This window comes from Eriocheir sinensis, chromosome 14 (assembly GCF_024679095.1).
Source record: "Eriocheir sinensis breed Jianghai 21 chromosome 14, ASM2467909v1, whole genome shotgun sequence".
NCBI classification, from domain to species: domain Eukaryota; kingdom Metazoa; phylum Arthropoda; class Malacostraca; order Decapoda; family Varunidae; genus Eriocheir; species Eriocheir sinensis.
Window position 1 is genome coordinate 6,575,745 of NC_066522.1, and position 9,005 is coordinate 6,584,749.

A 9,005-nucleotide genomic window follows, 5' to 3' on the forward strand; every position below is an offset into this window, starting at 1 on the left:
AGAGTCAAGTTCAGTGAGTCATAATTATTCTGAGAGAGAGAGAGAGAGAGAGAGAGAGAGAGAGAGAGAGAGAGAGAGAGAGAGAGAGAGAGAGAGAGAGAGAGAGAGAGAGAGAGAGAGAGAGAGAGAGAGAGAGAGAGATCGTATTCCCGTCTCATGTATTAATAATTATTCAGGATTGTGTTGTGTCTTTTTCTCTCTCTCTTATTTATTTTCTGTTCTCTATCATTTTTCTATTTCCTTCTTTGTTTTTCTTTCTTTTTATATCTCGACATGTATATACTTTGTTTTCATGTCTGTCTGTCTGTTTGTATCTCCGCTTTTCTGTTTTTTGTATGTCTGTTTTTATCTGTCTGTCTGTCTGTGTCTGTCTGTCTGTCTGTTTTTATGGCTTTCTGTCTGTCTGTCTGTCTGTCTGTGTCTGTTTGTATGGTCTTTTATGTCTTTCTTTCTTGCACTGTTTCTCTCTCTCTCTCTCTCTCTCTCTCTCTCTCTCTCTCTCTCTCTCTCTCTCTCTCTCTCTCTCTCTCTTTTCCCAACTCTCTTTCCCTTCTCTTCCTCTCTTCCCCAACTCTCTCTCTTTCCCCTGCCCCCCCCCCATCCCCCCTCACCCCCATTGCCCACTGCAAGAAGCTTAGCAACCGCTTCCAATTACGTTGGCATGTGGTGTGATTTGGATAAGCCGCTTATTGCCCCGACGTCACCACCGCCGGGGCTGCCTGGTGGTGGTGGTGGTGGTGTGGGTGGTGGGAGTGGTGGGAGTGGTGGTTGTGATGTGGGAGGATGGGGTCTTGCTGTGTGTGTGTGTATGTGTGTGTGTGTGGTGGTGGTGATGGTGGTGATTGTGATGTGGTGTGGTGATGGTGGTGTTGAAGGACTATGGGTGGTGGTGATGGTGGTGATGTGGGCGTATGGGGTCTTGTTGTGTGTGGTGATAATGGTGGTGGTGGTGGTGGTGGTATATTTGTGGTAGTGGCAGTGGTGGTGTTGTTAGTGATGGCGACGATGCAGTGATGGTGAGAGTAGTGGTGGTGACAGTGATATTGGTGATGGTGATATTTGTGGTAGTGGTGATGGTGATGATGATGATGGGGGTGAGAGAAGAGAAAAGAATGAAAGAGGAAAAAAGATGAAGAAAAAAGGAGAAAATTGGAACTAAAAGTGTTATGGGGGTGTCAAGAAGGGACAAGGGAAAGAGGGAGGAGGAGGAGGAGGAGGAGGAGGAGGAGGAGGTGGTTGTGTGGTGGTGGGGAGGGGGTCAGGAATGGGGTGTAAGGTAGGGAAAGGGGGGTTGCTTGAGGGGGGTGAAGGTGGAGTGTGTGTGTGTGTGCGTGTGCGTGTGCGTGTGTGTGTGTGTGTGTGTGTGTGTGTGAAGCAGTGAGAGAGATAAAAAGGGAAAGGAAAATAAATGAGGAAAAAAAAAGAGGAAAGAAGAAAAAATGGAAATAGAAGAGAGGGAAGCGGAGGAGGAGGAGGAGGAGGAGGAGGAGGAGGAGGAGGAGGGGGAAGGAGATAGAGGAAGAGGGGAAGAAGGGAGAGGGGAGGAGGTGAGAGGAAGGAAAGGGGTGGGTGAGGGGTGGAGAGGAGGGGGGTGGAGGGGAGAGGGGAGGAGGTGATTGGAAGGGGGTGAAAGGAGGGGTAAGGAGGGTGTGATGGGGGGGGGAGGACGGAGGGGAATGGGGGGTGATAGTGAAGGGGGGGGTAGAGGGTGGGAGGGGGTAGAGGGGGGGAGAGGGTGCTTGCTCCGGGGACCTAATTCTTGGTGGAGGAACATGCAAATTAGGAGGTTAAATTTCCTGCACGCACACACGAACACACACACACACACACACACACACACACACACACACACACAGGTAACGTTCATTAGCCAGTATACCTGCAAGTTTTATCAGGTGTTGAGAGAGAGAGAGAGAGAGAGAGAGAGAGAGAGAGAGAGAGAGAGAGAGAGAGAGAGAGAGAGAGAGAGAGAGAGAGAGAGAGAGAGAGAGAGAGAGAGAGAGAGAGAGAGAGAGTTTATGCTTAAGTGAGTCTATAGATTCTTATATTTTTTTTCTTTCCCTTTTAATAATCGATAAATTCCAGGCCTTTCCTGTCCTCCCTTTCCTCCCTTTCCTCTCCTCCTTTTCTTATCCTCCCTTTCCTCCCTTTCTTCTCCTCCCTTTCCTCCCTTTTCTCCCTTTCCTCCCTTTCCTCCCTTTCCTACCTTTCCTCCCTTTCCTCTCCTCCCTTTCTTCTCCTCCCTTTCCTCCCTTTCCTCTCCTCCCTTTCTTATCTTCCCTTTCCTCCCTTTCTTCTCCTCCCTTTCCTCTCCTCCCTTTCCTCCCTTTCTCTTTCCTTACTTGGTTCCTCGTCTGTCTGTCTGTCTGTCGGTAGTTTTGTTTGTCTGTCTGTATATCTTTTGTTTGTTTCTCTGTTTGTTTGTTTATTTCTCTTGTGTGTTTATGTCTGTCTCTCTGTCTGTCTGTCTGTCTGTCTGTCTGTCTCTTTGTGTCTGTCTGTATTGCTTTTCTCCCTGACCAATCTAATTTTCCCTTCTCTTCGTTTTGTTTTATTTCTCTTTCGTTCCTTCGTTTTTTCTTCGTTTCTTTCTACTTTTTGTCTTTCGCACTTTTTTTCTATTTTTTTTGCTTCCTAACGTTGTCCCTGTCTGCCTGTTTCTCTCCTCTTCTCTTCTCTTCTTTTCTCTTCCCTTTCTTCTTTATTTCTCTTCTCTTCTCTTCTCTTCTCTTCTCTTCTCTTCTCTTCTCTTCTCTTCTCTTCTCTTCTCTTCTTCTTCTTCTTCTTCTTCTTCTTCTTCTCTCTTCTCTTCTCTTCTCTTCTCTTCTCTCTCTCTCGCTCTCTCTCTTTCTCTCTCTCTCTCATTATCTCCACGTTAATCCAGGCAGGTGATGAGTCTTAGAGAGAGAGAGAGAGAGAGAGAGAGAGAGAGCACAAGTTTGTTCTACAGGAAATGCATTATAAGCCATTTGCCGGGTCCTGTTGTTGTTGTTGTTGTTGTGTTAGGGAGGAGAAGCAAGCTTTGGAGAATTATCGTTATTTTCTTTTTCCTTCTCTTTATACCTTTCCTCTCGTTTCCTTCCTCCTCCTCGTCCTCTCCGTTCTGCCACTCTTTTCTCCCTTTCTTTAATCACTTTTCATCTCCCTTCTCTCCACTTCTTCGTCTTCCGTCATTCCCTTCTAATCTTCCTTCTTCCCTCTTCCTTTATTCTTCTCTTTTCTCCTTTCGCTTAGTCCTACATTCTTCGTTTTCTCCTAGTTTCCTCTTGCCCCTTCCTCCATTCTCTCTTCTCCCCCCCTCTTCTTTTCTCTCATGTTATTTTCTTTATTTTTGTTTATCTTCTCCATGCTCTCATTTTTATAGCCTTCAGTTTTCATTCTTAATTCGTTCCTTCTTTTATCATTATCTTTAGTTCATTTTCGTTCTCATTTTTTTATTCATCAGTTTATTTTTTAATGTTCCTCAGTATCTCTTCATTCTTGTCCTTTTCTTCGTTCTCCTTGTCTCCTTTATACACTTCATATTCGAGAGGAGTGGCCAAAAAGGGTGGTCAGTTTCGGGATACCCTCCTCTTGAAAGAGTTCAAGTCGTAGGCAGGAGGAAATTACAGATGAAGGAAGATTGTTCCAGAGTTTACCAGCGTGAGGGATGAAAGAGTGAAAAAGCTGGTTAACTCGTGCGTAAGGGATGTGGACAGTAAAGGGATGAGGTTTAATAGAAAGTCGCGTGCAGCGTCTCGTTGTTAGGGTGCAGGAAACAACATGGCGACGGAATTTAAGAGGTAAGAAGACTATCAGTAAGAGGAGGAGAGCTGATGAGACAAAGAGCCTTTCATTTGACTTCTTCCATGGCATGTTTAGGAAGACAAACTCAGGGTTGATAAAGTCAGGATGTTGTAATTTGTTTAATCAACAGATTTCAACCTGTAAAGCATGTAACCGTTCAAACTGAAATTAATTAGGCAAGGTGGAACCACGTCCATAAATCTTGAATACTGAATCAAAGAGAACCAGATCAAATCAAACACACATCACAGAAATCACTGTCCTCCAAACAATCAACTAACTAAGCATATGTATCGCAACACAGCTTAAGTGAATAAGCTTAAAAATAACCTTCCTAGAACGAATCAAGTTACAGCCAGTGCCCCAATCCGAGTACTCCAATTATAGAAGAAGGACCCCCCCCCCCCCAACATGCCCCTTCATCATCAATGTACATAAACCTAATTGATATAAATACCTCAATTATGAATTCTAAATCCCTCACAATAGCGCAACGTATTTTTAACACACACACACTGAAGACTCGGTTCACTGGACTACAACCAACAACAGTTCCTGCCAACAACCAAGTAATGGCTCCAGAGTTCTCATTTGCACTCTTCTACACATAAGAAACCAAACAAAGGTGCGTACATGCCGTAGACTCGCACGCATACGAACTGCACGTTCAAGAGATAAACACGCGCACACATGCAGACTTGAGAAATATATCGTCAAGTGCTTACACAGGGAAACAAACTGAAATTACTCACTTGGAGATAAACTCACAAACATACGGACAAATACATAAAGTAAACATGCAAACAAATTTAAATACAAATAAATTTTGCAGTCAGCAGATAAACATACATAAACTCAAAAGGCAGAACGACACGAGTAAATCTTCATATAGGTAGACACGCAAACATGTACAGAAAGATAGGCAGAAACAAAACATTATCACGTGTTTAGTGAGAGGCAAGCGGGGGTGCGGCTCTTCACCTAGCAACAAACATTAGGGACAAGTTTTATTTTATGAAAAAGATTAATGACTTGTTCGGAATCCGAATCTGAATACGTATGGAACGTATTGCATTGTTGGGGATATTTCGGAGATGTTCAATTCACTCAGGCGTGCGGGTGTGGTGAGCCCGAGGGCCTGGCGTGGACTAGGGTAGAATTCCACCGAAGCACGATGGTTTTCCAAGTCATCGCCGAGTGGCGGAAGATTACCCACATGCTATCCTGATCTTCAACCTTAACTTGAAGCTTTCGTCAAGAGAAAGACCGGGTAGCAGCATGGGCCAAGGAAGTCGTACATCACGGAAGTCACCATAAATAAAATTATCCTGCGCCACTAACGGGCTGGGGCCGTCTATAAGGCCTCCTCAAGAAAGCCTACCGGCGCAACAGGCGACAAGAAAAATATTTACGGCAGTTCCTTTTGGGGACATCTTTCTTAGTGCTGCTTTCCTTCTCCTTTTGCTGCTCCCTTCCGCTCCACTATTCCCGTGTGGTTCCCGTGCCTGGAATGTAGCCCGGCCCTCGTGAGTGAGCCGCGAATCCTGCCACCAGACCACACGGGAGTCCCAGTGGTCGCGAGTGTGTCAGCAGTTCGCCAGGCTTCAGTCCTTTCCTTCTGACCTTGTGTTGTCGTTTACTCTTGCACACACTACACTCGCGCTCTCGTCCTCCGTCGCGTGATTGTTTACTTTTCTGGCGTGTCTTGGCCATCAGCGGCGCAACCTTCTTGGCGGCAGCTGGCCTGGGGTTGGGTGCTTTCTCGGCATTTTGGGCGTTCTGCATGACGTTCCTCCGAGCCGCGATCTGATTGGCCTTGCCGGGCGCCGCTGCGAGTGCCGACGCTGCTGCCGTGCCGTATTTAGCCTGGGCCCGAGGAACTGCTTCGGAACCTTGACCGGGGTGTCGACGCAAGCGATCATGGGGTCCTCTTCGGTTCGGCTTTGGTGAGGAACTTTTCGGCGAGGGTGGAAGTCAGGTTCCGAAGCCTTATATCGCGCTCCTCACAAATTTTTTTTAAGTCCCTCTTACAGTTCACCTTTCAGAGCACCCGGGAGTTTTCCAGAAGGTAGGGACTGCAGCCCTCAAGAAGCTGCTTTGGAGACGCTCTTTCCAGCACAGGACTAAGGATCTGGAAGGAAACGTCGCGGCTGTACCCCATAGCATCAAGGTTTTCCCGCTGGACTCCAATGCAAGCCTCCTTCAGTGACGGGACGTAGCTGGGCATATGTACCGCCCGATATTTTCTGGCCTGGCCTTGATGTCCTCTAACCGTCTTCCTTGGTAGGTCTTTTTGCTGCTCCTTTCCGCTCCACTATCTTCCTGTTCCTCTTTCCCCCTGCAGGAGGAAGAGCAGGGAAATATTGATTGCATAGTGAATCAGATGAGCACAGTGAATTTCAGTGGCAACATTTAGCCATATCCCACATGTATAGAACAAATAAGCTTTATACTGATAAGGAAAAATGTCATGGGGCATGGTTCAAATACTTACCAGAGTATATAATTCCTGGCTCTGTAGGGCGGACAACAGCAGGGAGAGCGAGAAAGCAAAAAGGATAAACAAAAACTTGAGCAGAGAAGAAAGTCCCGGGTGACAAAGGATGAGAGAAGTAAACATCACGCGACAGCGGAAGAGCGTAGGAAGGGGAAAAAAAAATCAGCACGAAGCAGGATGTTGGAAATGGAAATAAACCCTGGCATCGGTGCTGCATTGATGGACTTTAAGTGAAGAAAAGATGGAGGACAAGGAGACTTGCTCGGAGGATGGGCAGCCCTCTACCAGCGGTGCCTACAAGAGGCGGCAGACTGGTGACGGCGGGGACTGCCAGGCAGTAAAAGTCGAATCTCCTCTCCGCCCCAAAGGACCCGCTGAAAACACTTCCCTCTGTGATGGGGTAGAAACCCTGCTGCCGGACACCACGCCACACTTTGCAACCCTCAAAATGGCCCTCGAAATGGGAGGTCGTCGGGATGAGTCACCTCGGGTGGTCCTCCAAGGACGGGTCTTCGCTCTCCTCGAGCGATCATTAGATTCGGAACCTGACTTCCACCTTCACCGAAAAGTTAGTCACCAAAGCCGAACCGAAGAGGACCACCATGATCGCTTGCGTCGACACCCCGGTCAAGGTTCCGAAGCAGTTCCTCGGGCCCAGGCTAAATACGGCACGGCAGCAGCGTCGGCACTCGCAGCGGCGCCCGGCAAGGCCAATCAGATCGCGGCTCGGAGGAACGTCATGCAGAACGCCCAAAATGCCGAGAAAGCAGCCAACCCCAGGCCAGCTGCCGCCAAGAAGGTTGCGCCGCTGATGGCCAAGACACGCTAGTTCTGGAAAATAACAATAGCAATATCAATCTCTTAAACATTCCTTCAAGACAAATCAGCTACATTAATGATAAATACTATTACGTGTGGTGTGTATGGGGTGTGTGGAAGTGTCAAGGAGCATGTGGAAATAACTATCGGCTGAACGGTTGGTACCCCAGAGTGTGACGACGCACCGGAATCCTTTACTGTCCATGATACATTTCGAGCCCGTGTTCAACTTGGCATCGGAAATTTAACGGTCGCAGCAAGTCATGCTCACGTTAGTCGCTATGGAGACCCCACATGACCAGGCTTTATTATCCTTCACACTGAAGGCCTCAGTGATCGTCAAATAGCACGGTGGATTGGTAGTGTCCATCTCAACCCTATCACTGTAGGTCCACAGAGACTCAGGCTGAACTATAGTGACAAGCCTCGAAGCAGACAACAGTAATCGGCGCAGGGGATGCATTCTCTCAGTAAATACCTCTTCCTGGTTTATCGTAACAAGGCCGATCAACGCGCACGTAACAAGGCCGAATCAATGCGCACGTAACAAGGCCGAATCAATGCGCACGTAACAAGGCCGAATCAATGCGCACGTAACAAGGCCGATCAATGCGCACGTAACAAGGCCGATCAATGCGCACGTAACAAGGCCGATCAATGCGCACGTAACAAGGCCGATCAATGCGCACGTAACAAGGCCGATCAACGCGCACGTAACAAGGCCGATCAATGCGCACGTAACAGCCATTGGCACCTCACTCCTCAGCCACAGCAGGAGTACACAGGGCTACCACACGCTCTATACAAGGAGAAGTGTCTAAATTCAGTATCCGTGTATCTCAGAATGCATGGTGCTTACAGAGGTCGACATACAAGGAGAGGTGTCTAAATTCAGTATCAGTTATCTCAGAATGCATGGTGCTTACAGAGTTCGACATACAAGGAGAAGTGTCTAAATTCAGTATCAGTTATCTCAGAATGCATGGTGCTTACAGACTTCGACATACAAGGAGAAGTGTCTAAATTCAGTATCCGTTATCTCAGAATGCATGGTGCTTACAGAGTTCGACATACAAGGAGAGGTGTCTAAATTCAGTATCAGTTATCTCAGAATGCATGGCACTTTCAGAGTTAGACATACAAGGAGACTTGTCTAAATTCAGTATCCGTTATCTCAGAATGCATGGTGCTCAGAGAGTTCGACAAGTTTTTGGTGAGTGTGTACATGCCGTAGACTTTCATGCACTGATAAAAAAAAAAATGACCGTAAACCTTAACCCATTGACTGCGGATTTCCTTCAGTCAGACCTCACCAAGAGACAGGAATGGAACAAAGTTGCTGTTAGAATTCAATGAAGAAAAAATGTAGCCTCCTGCACCTTGGGAGGGGATATCCAGCACACCAATACCACATGGGAAACACTCCATTATCCACCACAGAGGCAGAGAAAGACCTGGGACTGTATGTTACCAGGCTACCAGTGAAGGCAAAATACGTGCCAATCGCAGCGGACGGGTTAATACAGCCACATTGTCTATTCGCTGTACATTTTATCACCATACACAACCTTTCTTACCTTCATAGCCTCCGTATGTCGTTCACCATCCCTACCAGCAGCTCCAGGTGGCAGACATCCTCCGAGGCTAACACAAGACCTCCATAACGGCCGGGAGCTGTGTTCAGACTGCTACTGGCTGGGCTGGCGGGTCGTGAAAACAACTCGTGTGGGAAGCCTCATGAACCGCTTCAAACATTTTCAAAGCTGGGGCCACCTAAGCCATGCAGCCGACAGTGAAAACAACTCGTATGCTTATCATATTATACAAACGTGCAATTACAAAAGGCAACTATAGTTAACTCTATAAATTGACTTCTCTTTCGGCCACTCCTCTCCAATCTTTT

At 47.2% G+C, this 9,005-nt stretch overlaps 1 long non-coding RNA gene across 1 annotated transcript; it reads right to left on the minus strand.

Moving 5' to 3' along the window:
- Positions 1–3,892: 3,892 nt before the first annotated feature.
- Positions 3,893–8,773, minus strand: LOC126998369 (uncharacterized). The gene is made up of 2 exons (XR_007752797.1): positions 8,680–8,773; positions 3,893–5,490 (listed from the first exon to the last, which is right to left on the minus strand). It is a non-coding gene; the product is annotated as an uncharacterized LOC126998369 (long non-coding RNA).
- Between the last annotated feature and the right edge of the window lie 232 nt (positions 8,774–9,005).